At 43.1% G+C, this 19,137-nt stretch overlaps 1 non-coding gene across 1 annotated transcript; it reads right to left on the reverse strand.

The window, feature by feature from the left end:
* Window positions 1-2,781: 2,781 nt before the first annotated feature.
* Window positions 2,782-2,837, reverse strand: LOC139418320 (U7 small nuclear RNA). The gene has a single exon (XR_011635301.1). It is a non-coding gene; the product is annotated as a U7 small nuclear RNA (small nuclear RNA).
* Between the last annotated feature and the right edge of the window lie 16,300 nt (window positions 2,838-19,137).

A 19,137-nucleotide genomic window follows, 5' to 3' on the forward strand; every position in this document is an offset into this window, starting at 1 on the left:
TCTGTAAGCATATATTATGGGTTTATCACTGGGTTGATGAGAGCTCTAGAGTCTGAGTACATAGAGTCACTTCAAGTAATTGTTTGATCTCTGAATGAAAAATATTATTTATGGGAGTCACTCTTGTCATAATGAGCAAATATAAATTATTCATAAACTGCCCCTCATACTCTAAACCTGCTTTGAACAAATACATTAATTTGATTTGATTTGCTCTGGTTGGCTGCTATCAGAAAGAACTGAGAAAAGAGATATGTTCTTATTTTCATCAAAGTCAATCTTATTTTGTACCCTCTTCACGATATGACTAAAACCATCTCTAGAAACCAGGGAGAAGTATTCATACCCAAATGAACAGTACACAATGCCCGATCCCCTATCCCTGCAACTCTATTCCCAGTGTACAACCAAACAGCATCACCAGTGCTTAATAAACACACATGGGTTGAGAGATATTCATAGCATTCTATGGTGAGATGACGCTCGGGTGTTTGGGACAGATAAGCCCTCTCCGTCTGTCTCCTCTCCCGCGGCACTCTCTGGAGGGAGCTGCGACACAGGGCCCAACAGTCATAAAGAGCAGGGATGAATAGCTAAATATCTGGGGAGAATCGCAGACAATTGTGCCAGAACAAGAGGCTGGATTGCCACGGGCCTGGGGCCTCATGTCTCCCGCCTGTCTCCGTGGCTATGCTGCAGATGGAGAGAGAGAGAGAGAGAGAGAGAGAGAGAGGCTTCAGCACCAGGGTGAGGGATAATCCTAGTGCAGAAGAGTCACAGACTGGGTTTTTTACATTATACACACATTAGTCATGCTGTATTTACAGGGGAAGTGCCATGTAACTCCTGATACACCGGAAAACATTGTGCCGGGGAACTAATGTGAGATTGCAACTCGCTGCTGTGAATGCGCTGTCATACTGAGGGGATTGTCGGCGCCGGCGTGTACCGAGGCTGTGATTACGGGCCGTAATTAAAGCAAAGATAAGACTCGTGCTGGGAGGTTAGCTTCTCTCTGGACTAGACATGCACAATACCCCCCTGAGATCATGTGCCTCATGACAGGCGAGAGGGGGTGTGTTGAGGATACATGGTAATGAACTAGAGGTCCAATCAGAGTAACAGGAAGTGACACTTTTGACCTTTGACCTAGGCCTTGGTGTATCCTCAGGACTGAAACGTGAAATCCTCACTATGTAACATGCCATGTTACCGCACACAATTAAAACTTGTTGAGGATAAGGGGCAGTATTTTCACTTTGGATGAATTGCGTGCCCATAGTGAACTGCATCTTACTATGTCCTAGATTGCTAAAATATGCATATTATTATTACTATTGAATAGAAAACACTCTGAAGTTTCTAAAACTGTTTGAATTATGTCTGTGAGTATAACAAAACTCATAGGGCAGGCAATCTTCCAAACAAGTGAAATTCTGAATGTGGGTCAACTTTGACGTCATCGCCCCTTCCTTTCCCAACAAGATATGGATCTGGTAGCACTTCCTACGCCTTCCACTAGATGTCCTCATTCAGTAGAACGTGAAATGGAGCTTTCGGTGTGAACTTTGACCGAATGGGCGGGGAAATAGTCACGGTCTTGGCAGAATGCAATTTCCCTGTGGCGCATTTCTCTGTGGGTGCCACCGTCGTTCCATTTGGCTGCAGATGAAAACGTATGATCCGGTTGGAACGTTATTGGATATATATGAAAATAACATCCTGAAGATTGATTCTCTACTTAGTTTGACCAGTTTATTCGACCTGGAATATATCTTTTTGAAGTTTTCGTGCGAGTTGTCCTGTACCAGCGTCAGCTTTTGGGCACATGAGCTGAAAGTGCTAGCAAATGCAGCTAATTGGACACTAATATTGGACATTAATTGGAACAAAACAACGATTTATTGTGGAACTAGGACTCCTTGCACTGCATTATGATGAAAGATCATCAAAGGTAAGGTAATATTTATGATGTAATTTTGTATTTCTGTTGACTCCAACATGGCGGAGAAATACTTTTACGTCTGAGCGCTGTCTCAGATTATTGCATGGTGGGCTTTTTTCGTAACGTTTTTAAAAAATCTGACACAGCGGTTGCATTAAGAACCAGTGTATCTTTAATTATATGTGGAACATGTATTTTTAGTCAAAGTTTATGATGATTATTTCTGTTATCTGGCGTAGCTTTCTATAATTCCTCCGGATATTTTGGAGGCATTTCTGAACATGGCGTCAATGTAAACCGAGATTTGTGGATATAAATATGCATATTATCGAACAAAACATAAATGTATTGTGTAACTTGTTATATGAGTGTCATCTGATGAAGATTTTCAAAAGGTTAGTGATTCATTTTATCTCTAATCCTGCTTTTGTGACTCTATCTTTGTCTGGAAAAAATGGCTGCGTTTTTCCTTTGAATTGGTGGTGGTCTAACATAAATATATGTTGTGTTTTCGCTGTAAAACATTTTAAAAATCGGACATGATGGGTAGATGAACAAGATCTTTCATTTGCTGTATTGGACTTGTTAATGTGTGAAAGTTAAATATTTCTAAAGAATATTTTTGAATTCCCTGCGCCACCTTTTCAGCTGAATGGGGGGGGTGGAGTTCCCCTCGGGGATCGCCTTGCCATAACAGGTTGTTAACCATAGCCCTAACATAACCCATCACCAAGGTAGTGGCTGTTTTCATCGCCCCAACATCACTACTAATACCATTTACTGTGACATTACATTATTTATTGTGGTGTTTTTGTTTTATCTTTGACATAGAAGTGGGGGGCTTTTCCTTCAGGAAAAACCTACTGGAGAAACACAAAAATATCAAATGTTCCATAACCTGTAGGTAGGTAGGTGTCACGACTTCCGCCGAAGTCGGCTCCTCTCCTTGTTCGGGCAGCGTTCTCCTCTCCTTGTTCGGGCAGCGTTCTCCTCTCCTTGTTCGGGCAGCGTTCTCCTCTCCTTGTTCGGGCAGCGTTCTCCTCTCCTTGTTTGGGCAGCGTTCGGCGATAGACGTCACCGGCTTTCTAGCCATCGCTGCTCCATTTTTCATATGTCCATTTGTCTTGTCTCGTTCCATACACACCTGGTTATCCGGGGTGTTGGCCAGGTTGCTGCGCCCATTACCTCACTGTGAAGGGGGGTCCTGTAAGGTTGCAGTGGTCGGCTGAGGCAGACAGGGCTTTTGGGCAGCTAAGAGCTCTGTTTACCTCTGCTCCCGTGCTGGCACATCCGGATCCCTTTTTGGCATTCATAGTGGAAGTGGACGCGTCCGAGGCTGGGATAGGAGCCGTGCTCTCACAGCGCTCGGGTACGCCATCTAAACTCAGCCCTTGTGCTTTCTTCTAGAAGAAGCTCAGCCCAGCGGAGCGCAACTATGATGTGGGGGACCTGGAGTTGCTGGCTGTGGTTAAAGCGTTGTAGGCGTGGAGCATTTGGCTTGAGGGGGCTAAACACCCTTTCCTCATCTGGACTGACCACCGCAACCTGGAGTACATCTGGGAAGCGAGGAGACTGAATCCTCGTCAAGCAAGGTGGGCCATGTTCTTTACCCATCGTGTGTTTACCCTGTCCAACAGACCTAGATTCCCAGAATAAGAAGGCAGACGCATTGTCCCGGCTGTATGACACAGAGGAGCGGCCCATGGATCAGACTCCCATACTCCCGGCCTCCTGCCTGGTAGCGCCAGTCATGTGGGAGCTAGATGCGGACATTGAGCAGGCATTGCGTACAGAGCCTGCTCCCCTCCAGTATCCTGTTGGGCGTATGTACTTTCCGTCTGCTGTCCGTGACCAGTTGATATATTGGGCCCACACGTCTCCCTCCTCTGGACATCCGGGGATCGGTCGGACGGTGCGCTGTCTAACTGGGAAGTACTGGTGGCCCACCTTGGCAAAGGACGTGAGGGTTTATGTTTGCTCCTGCTCAGTGTATGCCCAGTGTAAGACTCAGAGACACCTGCCCAGAGGTAAGTTACATCCCTCACCCGTTCCACAATGACCTTGGTCACATCTGTCGGTGGATTTCCCAACAGATCTACCTCTTTCACAGGGAAACACTACGATCCTGGTCGTTGTGGATTATTTCTCTAAGTACTGTCGTCTCCTCCCTCTGCCCGGTCTTTCTACGGCCCTACAGACTGCGGAAGCCCTGTTGACTCACGTCTTCCGGCACTACGGGGTGCCTGTGGTTTTAGTGTCGGATCGGGGTCCACAGTTCACGTCAAGAGTTTGGAAGGCATTCATGGAATGTCTGGAGGTCTCGATCAGCCTTACCTCAGGTTTTCACCCCGAGAGTAACGGGCAGGTAGAGAGAGTCAACCAGGATGTGGACAGGTTTCTGCGGTCCTATTGCCAGGACCGGCCGGGGGAGTGGGCAGCGTTCGTGCTCTGGGCCGAGATGACACAGAACTCGCTTCGACACTCCTCCGCTAACCTCTCCCCGTTTCAGTGTGTATTGGGATACCAGCCGGTTCTGGCGCTGTGGCATCAGGATCAGACCGAGACTCCTGAGGTGGACGACTGGTTGAGGAGCACGTAGGAGACATGGGAGGCTGCCCGTGTACACCTCCAGCGAGACGCGCGTCACCAGAAAACCAGCATGGACCGTCACCGCAGTGAGACCCCGGGTTTCGCACCGGGGCTCTCGACCCGTAACCTGCCCCTCCGCCTGCCCTGCCGGAAGCTGGGTCCGCGGTTTGTGGGGCCATTTAAAGTCCTGAGGAGGGTGAACGAGGTATGTTACAGTTTACAGCTTCCCTCTGATTATCGTATCAACCCCTTGTTCCATGTGTCTCTCCTCAGGCCGGTGGTGGCTGGCCCGCTCCAGATATCTGAGGTGCGGGAGGTCCCACCGCCCCCTTTGGACATTGAGGGGGCCCCGGCGTACATCGTTCGTTCCATCCTGGATTCGAGGTGTCGGGAGTGTCTTGGAGTGGGAGGGGTACGGGTTGGAGGAGAGGTGCTGTGTTTCGGTTGCAGATGTTTTGGATCCTGAACTGCTGCGGGAGTTTCACCGCCGGTGTCGGCGCGCTGCTGGAGCCGCACGTCGGGGGGGCGGTACTGTCACGACTTCCGCCGAAGTCGGTTCCTTACCTTGTTCGAGCTTTCTAGCCATCGCCGCTCCATTTTTCATATGTCCATTTGTCTTGTCTTGTTCCATACACACCTGGTTTTCATTCCCCCTAATCATCTACATGTATTTAGCCCTCTGTTTCACATCATGTTTTTGTGTGAAATTGTTCGGATGTTATGTGGTTTAGTTACGCGCTTTATTTTCTATGTTCCGGTTTTTGAGCACATTGGATGTTTTTAGTGCAGGGGAATGGGCAGGGTTTATGCAAATTAAATACTGTAGTATTTACAATAGCAAAAAAAGTGCAGTGTTTTTGTGGACTGTAGTGTTTTTGCCGACATTACTGTAGTATATAGCAGTGTTTTTTTTATTTATAATTCTGCAGTATTTACTGTAGTTTTCTACAGTATACTACAGCATTCTATAGTAAATACTATAGTAAATACTACACATGATTGAGGGATACTACAGTGTGTAGTATAGTATTCCACAGTTTATTTTAGAATTCTATAGTACTGTCTCCTTTCTGGGTATAGAGCGTGGCATCCCCCTCTCCCCCCCTCCGTCCTACACCCAGGTTCTGTTATCTCAGGTCGTAAATTCCTGAAGGAGACTCTCTCCTTCTTGCCATGCAGTATATAGAGAGAGAGTTTCACAGTAGAACAAAGGAACTTCTTCATCACAGAACTTGAGAACTGAACTATGTCCATGTTTTGGAGAATGTGTAAATGGTCGGTGGAGAAGCCAGCTACGACCCGGTCCATTTTGTTCCATGTTTGTGACCTCATAAAAGACAATACAGCCACATTACCATAAATCTGTTTATACAGGTGCCTCCATTATGAGGTTTGCGTCTAATTATTGTATAAAATGAATGAGAAAACATGCAGCTGTTCGTGAAATGATGTAATTATGTTAATGTGAGAGAATTGTATTCTCTTTAACCTGTTGCGACGACCAAACCCGGATCCGGGATTCTATTTATAGACCTAAGCTCATTACCATAACGCAACGTTAACTATTCATGAAAATCGCAAATGAAATAAATATGCTATCTCTCAAGCTTAGCCTTTTGTTAACAACACTGTCATCTCAGATTTTCAAAATATGCTTTTCAACCATAGGAAAACAATCATTTGTGTAACAGTAGCTAGCTAGCGTAGCATTTAGCGTTAGCATTAGCGTTAGCATTTAGCAGGCAACTATCACAAAAACAAGTAAAGCCTTCAAATAAAATAACTTACCTTTGAAGAACTTATGATGTTTTCAATGAGGAGACTCTCAGTTAGATAGCAGATGCTCAGTTTTTCCAAAAAGATTCTTTGTGTATAATAAATATCTCCGTTTTGTACATCACATTTGGCTACCAAAAAAAAAAAAAAAAAAAAAAACGAAAATTCAGCCCTCAAAACGCAAACTTTTTTCCAAATTAACTTCATAATATCGACTGAAACATGGCAAACGTGGTTTAGAATCAATCCTCAAGGTGTTTTTCCACATATCTCTTCAATGATATATCCTTCGTGGAAGCCTGGTTTCTCCTTGCTCTCAAATGGAAAAATAATTGCACCTGGCTTTACGCTCCAATTTCGACGCAGGGACACCAGGCGGACACTTGGAAAATGTAGTCTCTTATGGTCAATCTTCCAATGATATGCCTACAAATACGTCACAATGCTGCAAACGCCTTGGGGAAACGACAGAAAGTGTAGGCTCATTCCTTGCGCAATCACAGCCATATAAGGAGACAATGGAAAACAGAGCTTCAGAGATTCTGCTCATTTCCTGGTTGACGTATCATCTTGGTTTCGCCTGTAGAATGAGTTCTGGGGCACTTACAGACAATATCTTTGCAGATTCTGAAACTTCAGAGTGTTTTCTTTCAAAAACGGTCAATAATATGCATAGTCGAGCATCTTTTCGTGACAAAATATTGCACTTAAAACGGGAACGTTTTTTATCCAAAAATGAAATAGCGCCCCTAGAGATCCAAGAGGTTAACCTCTCTAGGGTATGTGGGACGCTAGAGTCCCATCTGGCCAACATCCAGTGAGGTTGCAGAGCGCCAAATTCAATTACAGAAATGCTCATTACAAATATTCTGAAAACAAAACATTTTTTACATAGGTTTAAAGATTAACTTCTTGGTAAACCAACCACAGTGTCATATTTATAAAATGCTTTTCGGCGAAAGCATACCTAGCCCAGAACATAGCCCAGTTGACAAATTATTACCAACAGTAACCAGCCAAGCAGAAGCGTTACAAAACTCAGAAATAGAGAAAATTAATCTCTTACCTCTTCATATGGTGGCAATCAGAAGACATTAATTTACTCAATAAATGTTCCTTTTGTTCAATGAAGTCTCTTTATATCCAAAAACCTCAGTTTTGTTAGCGCGTTTTCTTCTGTAATCTACAGGCTCAAACTCAGTCAAAACAATCAGACAAAAAATCCAAATTGTATCCGTAAAGTTCTTAGAAACATGTCAAACGATGTTTATATTCAAACATCAGGTTGTTTTTTAGCCTAAATGATCTATAATATTTCAACCGGACAATAACGTTGTCAATATAAAAGGTAAACAAGAAATGTACTTGCGCCTGAAAAAACTTGTTCACACTGGTCTTACTCCCTCATTTATAAGAATACAAGCCTGAAACGATTTATAAAGACTGTTGACATCTAGTGGAAGGCATGGGAACTGCACATGGAGTCCTAAGTCAATGGATACTGTAATGGCATTGAATAGAAAACTACAAAACCAACCCAAAAAACTGCTTCCTGAATGGATTTTTCTCAGGTTTTCACCTGCTAAATTAGTTATGTTGTACTCACAGACACTATTTTAACAGTTTTGGAAACTTTAGAGTGTTTTCTATCCGAATCTACCAGTTATATGCATATCATATCTTCTAGGCCCGAGTAGCAGGCCGTTTAATTTGGGCATGCTTTTCATCCAAAATTCTGAATGCTGCCCCCTACCCTAGAGATGTTAAAGTTTAACAGTCATTGGCCCGCTTGTAAGGGGGTGCGTGCTGGTGGCAGAGAAGTCAAGTGCAGGAGATCGAACTTGGTATAAATGGAGCAGTTTAGTGCTCAAAAACTCTGAAAACCAAATTATACAAACTAATAAAAGTGGGTACAAAACCCATCACACACCAGAACATAACTTGCACATAGCTTACAAACAAACAACCACCGACAAGGACATGAGGGGGAACAGAGGGTTAAATACACAACATGTAATTGATGGGATTGGAACCAGGTACAACACAAGACAATACCAAAGAAAATGAAAAGAGGATCAGCGATGGCTAGAAAGTCGGTGACTTCGACCCCCGAACGCCACCCGAACATGGAGAGGGACCAATTTCGGCGGAAGTCGTGACACCCGCCCCCATGAGCACAGACATGATGTGGCTCATGGGACAGCCCTTTTCTACTGTTCCGATTAATACCCCCACCTGAAGAAATCCTCTTTAGACCATACGTACCTCGGTCACCGAGAGGGCAGTTTTGAGTAGAGACCACAAAAACCTCAGTATAAGCTAAGGTTGTAATGGTTGTTGAATAACTAACCATACCACGTGGAGCATTGGCAACACGGGTGGAAATGGTTAAACTCTGAGACTATCGATCCTGACAGAAGAGGAGCAAACCTTAGATAATAATTACTAGTCTGTAGCTAGAAATTATGTACCATGGGATGCAAAGACCGACAACTACTGAAACATCTATTCTATAACAACATTTCTGAATGGTACTCTGAAGTACCCATTCTAACCGTGAAAGACTCCAGGGAAGCAGAGACGCTTGAATGAACTTTCCAACAGAAAGACGGATGATTCCAACAGAGATCACAACGAAACACTGAGTGTAAATATATATTAATTGCAATTATTCCTGAATGAGTGCGCATTCATGTGCAAAGGATTAGGATTTCAATTAATATAATTATCAACTGTGTAGTGACTCTTTGGTCTTTCCCGCCCTTCTCAGTCCACACCCACTTTCCTTTGTCCACCAAGCCGTCATATCGGCTTTGCCCACTAGGGAAACTCACCTATCATTTCCTTGTAACCATATCTACTGTGTTGTTTGTTTATGCATTTCTGTGATTATTTAGTTAGTTAGTAAATAAATGATTAAGACAATTGATGTACGGATGATTCATAGTAAAGGCTGGGTTAGTGCAGATAACCAACAATTTGCGACGTTTGGAATGGGACTAACGTGAGGTAAAGAATAATTCATTAATTAGAAGACTAATTGATCAGATATTAAAATATCTGAAGAGTCATATGAGGAAAATTAAAACTTTGTAATCTGAAGATTTTCCTTGGTGCCCCGACATCCTAGTTAATTACATTTACATGATTAGTTTAATCACTTAATAATAATTACAGAGAATTGATTTGATAAAATAAGTCTTCACTTTAATGATGCCAAAGACACGACAGTACATATTGCAGTATTTTATAGTCAACAGTTGTGTTTTGTCATCTGGGTGCTGTCACTTGAGACATTAAGTAGTGAAGTGGAAATCATTCATCTGTCCAAATGTGCCCATAACTATGCATGACTTTAGAGTAAGTATTTTACTGGAGAGAGGAAGAAAGGGAAGAAGAAGAGCTGTGGCGTGAGTTACAGATCACTTGCTCTAATGTTGACTTGACAGGAGCTGCACACACCGAGCTTTGTGGTGGAGGAAGCAGGTGTCCTTCACAACCGGTGCAATGGTAGAACCAACACCAGGAGCGGGTGAGTCCTGAAGCGTGTGAGTCCGGGAGCGTATGAGTCCAGGCCTGCCTGAGGAGAAAACCACAAACTGGCTGATTGTCCAAATTGAGCCGGGTTTCTGGTTTCACAAAGGGCTACCAGGGCGTATTCGTTTTGTAGAAGCAGCGCTCTGAGGCGGTATGGCTGGATAGTGCTCATAGGAGTGAGCAGGCCAAACTGGAGAAGAACAACTAGAATATTCAGGAAGGACTTGGGGATCGTCGAAGAGCACAGAGGAAATCAGACTCCACAATGCAGAAAATAAAGAAGAGATGGGTTAGAGAGAGAGAAATGTTATAGAGGGATAGAGGTTAGAGAGAGATTAGAGAGATTAGAGAGAGATAAAGGTTAGAGAGGTTAGAGAGAGATTAGAGAGAAAAGAGAGAGATAGAGCTTAGAGAGGTTAGAGAGAGATTCGAGAGTTTAGAAAGAAATAGAGGTTAGAGAAGTTAGAGAGAGATAGAGATTAGATGGGTTAGAGAGTGAGAAATGTTATAGAGGGATAGAGGTTAGAGAGAGATTAGAGAGATTAGAGAGAGATAAAGGTTAGAGAGGTTAGAGAGAGATTAGAGAGAAAAGAGAGAGATAGAGCTTAGAGAGGTTAGAGAGAGATTCGAGAGTTTAGAAATAAATAGAGGTTAGAGAAGTTAGAGAGCGATAGAGATTAGATGGGTTAGAGAGTGAGAAATGTTATAGAGGGATAGAGGTTAGAGAGAGATTAGAGAGATTAGAGAGAGATAAAGGTTAGAGAGGTTAGAGAGAGATTAGAGAGAAAAGAGAGAGATAGAGGTTAGAGAGAGTTTCGAGAGTTTAGAAAGAGATAGAGGTTAGAGAAGTTAGAGAGAGATAGAGATTAGATGGTTTAGAGAGTGAGAAATGTTATAGAGGGATAGAGGTTAGAGAGAGATTAGAGAGATTAGAGAGAGATAATGGTTAGAGAGATTAGAGAGAATAGAGAGAGATAGAGGTTAAATAGGTTAGAGAGAGATAGAGGTTAGAGAGAGGTTAGAGAGGAAAGAGAGAGATAGAGGTTAGAGAGGTAAGAGATAGATAGAGGTTAGAGAGGTTAGAGAGAGATTTGAGAGTTTAGAAAGAGATAGAGGTTAGAGAAGTTAGAGAGAGATAGAGATTAGAGAGGTTATATAAAGATTAGAGAGGTTATAGAAAGATTAGAGAGGTTAAAGAGAGAGAGGTTAGAGAGTGATAGAGGTTAGAGGGGTTAAAGATAGATAGAGATTAGAGAGAGATAGAGGTTAGAGAGAGAGGAGGGTTAGAGAGATAGAGAGGTTAGCTAGAGGAACCTCTTAAGTCTACCCCTTCCTTTTTCGAACATTCTGTTAAAAATCGCGCAACTTTTCAGCGTCCTGCTACTCATGCCAGGAATATAGTATATGCATATGTGTGGATAGAAAACACTCTGAAGTTTCTAAAACTGGTTAAATCACGGCTGTGACTATAACAGATTGTGTGTTTCATCGAAAAACGCAAGAAAAACTGCAAGAAAAACTGCTCTCTGAAAGCTAAAAATAATTTCCATGCGTCACTTTCATGGGTTGTTAAAAGGGCACAAAATTAATTATGGACCTGCATGCAATTCCTACAGATTCCACACGATGTCGCCATTGTCGTCATTTTCCAGGGAGTTTTTTCTTGGTAAATCCAACTAACTAGATTCAATTTCTTCCGGTCTCCACCAGGATGTTTTGAATGTGCACATTGGCAGCCATTGATTTGAAGACGAGGAGCTATTGAATACACATCGCCCTGTAATCATTTTGATAGATTATAAACGTTTACTAATACCTAAAGTTGGAATACAAAAGTATTTCGAAGTGTTTTGTGAAAGTTTATCGTCAACTTTTTTAATTTTAAAAAATGACGCAGCGTTTTAAAACGATGTTTTTTTCTGAATCACACAGCTTCCATAGAAAGCTATTTTGGGTATATATGGACCGATTTAAACGAAAAAAAGTCCCAATAGTGATGTTTATGGGGCATATAGGAGTGCCAAGAAAGAAGCTCGTCAAAGGTAATGAATGTTTTATATTTTATTTCTGCGTTTTGTGTAGCGCCGGCTAAGCTAAATCTTTGTTTACGTCGCATTCAGGCATTTTGAGGTGTTGCATGCTATCAGATAATAGCTTCTCATGCTTTCGCCGAAAAGCATTTTAAAAATCTGACTTGTTGGCTAGGTTCACAACGAGTGTAGCTTTATTTCAATACCCTGCATGTGCATTTTGATGAACGTTTGAGTTTTAACGAGTACATTTAGCATTTAGCGTAGCGCATTTGCATTTCCAGGTGTCTACTTGAGACATCTGCGTCTCAAGTAGGAGCAAGAAGTTAAGGTCAGAAAGGTTAGAAAGGTTAGAGAGAGGTTAGAGAGGTTAAAGAGAGGTTAGAGAGATGTTAGAAATGTTCAAAAGGTTAGAGAGAGGTTAGAGATTGGGAGAGTTAGAGAGAGAGAGATTAGAGAGGTCAGAGAGAGGTTAGAGATTAGGAGAGTTAGAGAGAGGTTAGAGAGGTCAGAGAGAGGTTAGAGAGAGGTTAGAGATTGGGAGAGTTAGAGAGAAAGAGGTTAGAAAGGTCACAGAGAGGTTAGAGATGTTAGAGATTGGGAGAGATAGAGAGAGAGAGGTTAGAGAGGTCCAAGAGAGGTTAGAGAGAGTGATAGGTTAGGTAGAGGTTAGACAGGTTAGAGAGATTAGCTAGAGGTAAGAGAGGGGGTAGAGAGGGGTTAGAGATAGTGAAATTAGAGAGAGGTTAGAGAGAGGTTAGAGGTTAGAGAGATTAGAGAGAGGTTAGAGAGAGAGAGAGAGTGAGAGTGGTTGGGGAAAAGTTAGAGAGGTTAGATAGGTTAGAAAGAAGTTAGAGACTGGGAGTGATTAGAGAGAGAGCTTAGAGAGAGATAGATGTTAGAGAGGGGATAGAGAGAGGTTAGAGAGGTTAGAGAGAGGTTAGAAACAGAGAGAGCTTAGAGAGATTGCAGAGGTTAGAGAAAGGTTAGAGAGATTAAATAGGTTAGCGAGAGAGATAGATTAGAGACAGGGAGAGGTTAGAGAGGTTAGGGAGAGAGGTTTGAGAGGTTAGACAGAGGCAACAGACAGAGATACTGTATCAATTAGAGAGAGGGGCTGAGCAACAGAGAGACAGAGATATCAATGAGAGAGAGGGGCTGAGCAACAGAGACCGAGATATCAATGAGAGAGAGGGGCTGAGCAACACAGAGACAGAGAGAGCAATGAGAGAGAAGGGGCTGAGCAACAGAGACAGAGATAGCAATGAGAGTGAAGGGGCTGAGCAACATAGAGACAGATAGCAACGAGAGAGAAGGGGCTGAGCAACATAGAGACAGAGATAGCAATGAGAGAGAAGGGGCTGAGCAACGTAGAGACAGAGATAGCAACGAGAGAGAAGGGGCTGAGCAACATAGAGACAGAGATAGCAACGAGAGAGAAGGGGCTGAGCAACATAGAGACAGAGATTGCAACGAGAGAGAAGGGGCTGAGCAACAGAGACAGAGATAGCAACGAGAGAGAAGGGGCAGGGAACATAGAGACAGAGATAGCAACGAGAGAAAGAGAGAGGGGCTGAGCGACATAGAGACAGAGATAGCAACGAGAGAAAGAGAGAGGGGCTGAGCAACAGAGAACCAGTGATATAAATGAGAGAGAAGGGGCTGAGCAACATAGAGACAGAGATAGCAACGAGAGAAAGAGAGAGGGGCTGAGCAACATAGAGACAGAGATTGCAAAGAGAGAGGGGCTGAGCAACAGATAATCAGTGATATAAATGAGAGAGAAGGGCTGAGCAACAGAGAAACAGAGATATAAATGAGAGAGAAGGGCTGAGCAACAGAGAAACAGAGATATAAATGAGAGAGAAGGGCTGAGCAACAGAGAAACAGAGATATCAATGAGAGAGAAGGGCTGAGCAACAGAGAAACAGAGATATAAATGAGAGAGAAGGGCTGAGCAACAGAGAAACAGAGATATAAATGAGAGAGAAGGGCTGAGCAACAGAGAGACAGAGATATCAGGCAAACGGAGACAGAGGCTACACCTTTAGCAACTGCCTTCCCAGCTGGGAAATAAATCTGTCAGCAGCAGCAGTTTGCCGGTTGGATGTTATGGCTGCTCTGCTAAACATACACCATCATATATCTGTTATGTAACCTTGAAACGGCCGTCATTGTGATGTGGCGGCAGTTTCATTGTCTTGCTCTTACTGTAGCTCGCTGGGGAATTGGCCAGCCAAAGGCCCAGGACGTTTATTTTATGTTGTGGTAAAAGGTGTGTGAGACTCTGATCTTATGCGTTGTAATTTTATCACATAGGCAAAATGCCTCTGATCTACCTAATGCTAATGGATCTGTTGTCTGTTGTTCTGCTGTATCGTTTGTATCTGCAGTGTGTAACTGAGTGTTGTGGTTTGAGGTAGGAGTTTCCCATATTTTCTTCACATACTTCACAATATAATACGTCTAGTGACGGTCCAACAAGGAAGAGATAAATGCCAACGTTCTGTTCATCATCTTTGAAAATATGGACGATGCAGTGGAGTTCCTTTGCGGAGTTCATTTTTATTTTTTACAACGTAGGCATTTATCCCGCTTACTCCACAGTTACCAAAGAAAACAACATAAAAGCACACATTTACCAGTAGAAATAGCTATTGTTTTGGTTGCTAGAGACGTGGCTCAGTCGTTTGTTCGATTAGTTTGATATTTATGTTCCGTTGCCATGCTCGCTGACAACGTTCTTATCCCTTGCTGGCTAGCTAGCCAACTAGCTACAGTTACACAGTCACGCCCTCTGCAGCCAGAATAACAGCAAAGGAGCTGGGTTTATTTTTACATTAATTTGGATACATCCTCAACAATGGACAGATAATGCCCGATGTTACCTGGCTTAGCTAGAAAAGTTTGCCTGCCCTTCAGGACACTAGTCAACACTGACGGTTAATTATGAGCAGATCAAATTGCATATCAAAACACTAGGCTAGAAGCTAGATAAATAGTTTGTTGCTAGGAAACCTGCCATTATGAAAGCAGCTGTTGAAACTAGAAACGTGGGAGGATTTGACAGCTTTAGCTGAAGCTCCAAAGAAAGATGACTCTGCAGAAAACAAATCAATGCTAGCTAGCTACAAGTTTTCCTCGCAGGACCTGCATTTACAATATATCAGATTTTAGTTTGTGTAGTTGTTGGTTTAGCTTTCTGTAACTTTGTAGCAAGTAAGGTCTGCTTATTGCTGAGTGCTTATTGCTTAGTGCTTAGTGCTTATTGCTTAGTGCTTATTGCTTCGTGCTTATTGCTTAGTGCGTCGTGATTATTGCGTTGTGATTATTGCGTCGTGATTGCAAGGTGTCCAGATATATCTTCTAACTGTACCATTATCTGGTTTTAATGTACATTCTAGAATGCCCTTCTAGCCAATCGGAAATTAGTATTCAACAATACTGTGGTATAATGCCTATTATAAACTGGGTGGTTTGAGCCCTGAATTCTGATTGGCTGAAAGCCATGGCATATCAGACCATATACCATGGTATGACAAAACGTTTCGTTTTTCTGTCCTAATTACATTGGTAACCAGTTTATAATAGCAGATATATTATACTTAAGCAATAAGGCCCGAGTAGGTGTGGTATTTGGCCAATGTACCACGGCTACGGGCTGTGTCCGGGCACTCCGCATTGCGTCATGCTTAAGAACAGCCCTTAGCAGTGATATATTGGCCAAATACCACACCTCCTCGGGCCTTATTGCTTAAGTATACCATATTTGACTAACTGTATGGCAGAGGTGACCTCCCACGTACTGTATGCAGGTCAATCATCCAGCACCGTATTCACCCAAATGGATTTACTTCACATTTTCCATCATCCCCTTCCCACAGACCCCTCACTGTGAACTATCTGCAGCTGGCCCTGCTGTGATGCTGTAATGTGGCGGGTTGAGAGCCATACAGAAGTGTTCTTCAGCCTCTCAGGGAATGTTTCTGGGAGATTTGTGTTAATAATCAAAGCCCAAGGGCGAGTGCAAAACAAGACCTGCATTTTCCCAATATTAGCTTTGTCAATAATGTAGTGCATCATTGTTTAAATGGGTGATCACTACATATGAGCGTCAGCTGAGGATTCGAGGGGGGCTGTGGGGATGTTCACTGAGGGCGAGGCTAGGGGTTCACAGTCCTGTGAAAATGCACAACAGAAATGCTGCGATACAAAGAGCGACATTTTGTCAACATGGACAGAGTAGATCGTTAGGGAACAGAATTTCAGTGTCACAGGAGATATTTAATTTGGGATATTTTTTTAAAGAGTCAGCTTTACTGTCAAGCAATAAAATATTGTAGTCGTTGAAAACTGTCACCCACCAGGTTTTATTGATGAAGAACTTCCGTATGTGGACAGAAATATCAATGCTACATCTTAATCTGCACAACATTCCTAATAGACATAAACTCTATCCAGAAAGAAGATCTCTTCAAGCATCTCTTTGTAATATGCACTTTGTCCTTGCTGTGGACTGTCAAAGGCACTGACATACCCATTGGGTGCTGGAGGGAATAAATAGCCTGCAAACCGGGAGGGGGTTCTGGGCAAAAGCAGACGTCTCCTTTTGATGGATCTGAAGACATTACATGGCGTTAAGCCTTGCATCTGCATGCCTAGGGGACAGGAAATCCAGGCCGCGCTCCAACGTTTCAGAGCCATGCACACCATGCGGACACAGAACAGCAGAACCTGGCTGGAACAGCCACCGCTGGGGAGGGGACCCTGTCCTCACTCGCTACCCACAATGCACAGAGCATGCAACAAGGCCCACCATCACAGGAATTGAAACAAAAGAGCGTACCTTTGTTGTTTCCTCATCACTGTGGGCTTCATTTTTCTTATTCACATTAAACTGGATGTTCAGCCAACGGAGGAAAAGCATACAGACAAGCTGCAGAAGCACACTGGCAAACAGACAGGACCGTACAACAACTGCAGTTTTGCTTTGGCCTCCCTGCAAGTCGGTATCATTACAACGAACGTCACTTCTTGTTCAATGGAATAGCAGCTCGATCCAACCCAGCAGCAGAATTATTTGAGTTATCTCAGTAGAAGTAACGATATTAGAATTGCAGGGAGTGGTGACAGGAAAAGCGCGGGGGTCCTTTGCTGGAAGGAACAGGGTTATCATCGCGAGGCAAAACCTTCAATAATGTACAGCGGTGGGGGGCACTGGCTGAATGTGCTGCTGAGAGGAGCACATCAGTCATACACTGCTTCTCTTTGAGTGAGGCTGAACCAGTTTAAATTATATGGAAACTGTTGAAGAAGTGTTTCCTGTCATGTCCTAATCAATAATTAAAGCGTTTTTATTATTCTGTTTTCTCGTCGTCACCCCCCCCCCCCCCTGCCCCATTTACCAACATCAAGTTTGTCTGATTTCAGTGAAGGGTTTCATTTCAATTCAATACACACAAAGATTGATCTTTAAAAAACAAAAAACAAATAGAGAAGTTTAACACGAAGGCAAAATGATTGTTTATTGCCATTCCGTCGTAGTGTTTGAACATTTTTCAATTTAACACACTTCGGCTTTCTGGACATCTCCAGGGCTGACAACAACATAATGATTATGTTTTTAATCTTCTGACGCGGAAAATGAGAAGGCAATAAAATATCCATTGAACTGCTGAGACAGGAGACATGAGGCTGTGGCTAAACAAAACACACAGCACATCTCGTAGGTGCAGAAAACCAATTACAAAGCTAATAGCAAAAGTACACCTAAAGGATGGCTTGTTTCCTTCAAGTCTTCCTGTTGTTTTTTCTCACTTAGCATTATTCACTAATTGCTCCTTGATCTAACAAGCAATTGATAATTGAGGCAAATTAACCCAAAGAGTCAATGCTATGTCCTCAAGGATCACTATCCATCAACCTTAGTGCAGGAAGGAAAACCTCTAGAAAAAGAAACATCTCAATGAGGTACCTTAATATATTTGCTGATTGGATGAAGACTGAGGAAGACTTAGTATATTTCCATGAGCTCATCCTGGACTGGGAGAGGGAAATGAGAATATTAACACCGATGTGCTCTGGGTTTACTTAGGCATTTGTAACAACAGCCCTTCCCCTCAGAGAGAGAATTATGACATTATGACAGCTAATCAAGTGAGGAGAAGATGGAACCGACCCGCTGCCTTAAAGGACGCTAAGATGGAGAGGAGAGGAGGATGGGGAGAGAACGTGGCCATCATCGATCCACTCGATCTCGGTGAGTACATCAGCCATCATTGTGAAAGGCCTCAGACGATCTCTTAATCTGACCAATGTACAGTATGTCCACCTACCTCAAAATCCTCTCTAAATGGTGTTGTCCAATAATACTCTCCTCAGCCTACATGAACACAATGTAATGACAGACAGGCAGATTCATAGACGCCTATACATCAAATCACATCAAGCTGCTTATCTATAATGAACAAAAATATAAACACAACATGCAATCATTTCAAATATTTTACTGAGTTACAGTTTATATAAAGAAATCAGTCAATTGAAATCAATTCATTAGGCCCTAATCTATGGATTTCACATGAGTGGTAATTCAGATATGCATCTGTTGGTCACAGATACCTTTTTAAAGAGGTAGGTGCTTGGATCAGAAAACCAGTCAGTATCTGGTGTGGCCAACATTTGTCTCATGCAGAGCAACACTGGATATAGAGTTGATCAGGCTGTTGATTGTGGCCCGTGGAATGTTGTCCCACTCCTCTTCAATGGCTGTGTGAAGTTGCTGGATATTGGCGGGAACTCCTCTTCAATGGCTGTGTGAAGTTGCTGGATATTGGCAGGAACTGGAACATGCTCTCATACTTGTCGATCCAAAGCATCCTAAGCTCAAAGGGTGACATGTCTGGTTAGTATGAACTGGGACATTTTCAACTTCCAGGAATTGTATACCGATCCTTGTGACATCGGGCGGTGCTTTATCATGCTGAAACATGAGGTGATGGCGGCAGATGAATAGCACGACAATGGGCCTCAGGATCCCATCATGGTATCTCTGTGCATTGGGTTTGTTGTCCGTAGCTTATGCCTGCCAATACCATAGGGCACTCTGTTCACAACGTTGACATCAGCAAACCACTCACCCACACGACGCCGTCTGCCCGACAAAGATAAAACTGGAATGAATCTGTGAAGAGCACACTTCTCCAGTGCGCTAGTGGTCATCAAAGGTCAGTATTATCAGTTATGACACCAAACTGCATT

The sequence above is a fragment of the Oncorhynchus clarkii genome, chromosome 1 (genome assembly GCF_045791955.1).
Source record: "Oncorhynchus clarkii lewisi isolate Uvic-CL-2024 chromosome 1, UVic_Ocla_1.0, whole genome shotgun sequence".
NCBI classification, from domain to species: domain Eukaryota; kingdom Metazoa; phylum Chordata; class Actinopteri; order Salmoniformes; family Salmonidae; genus Oncorhynchus; species Oncorhynchus clarkii.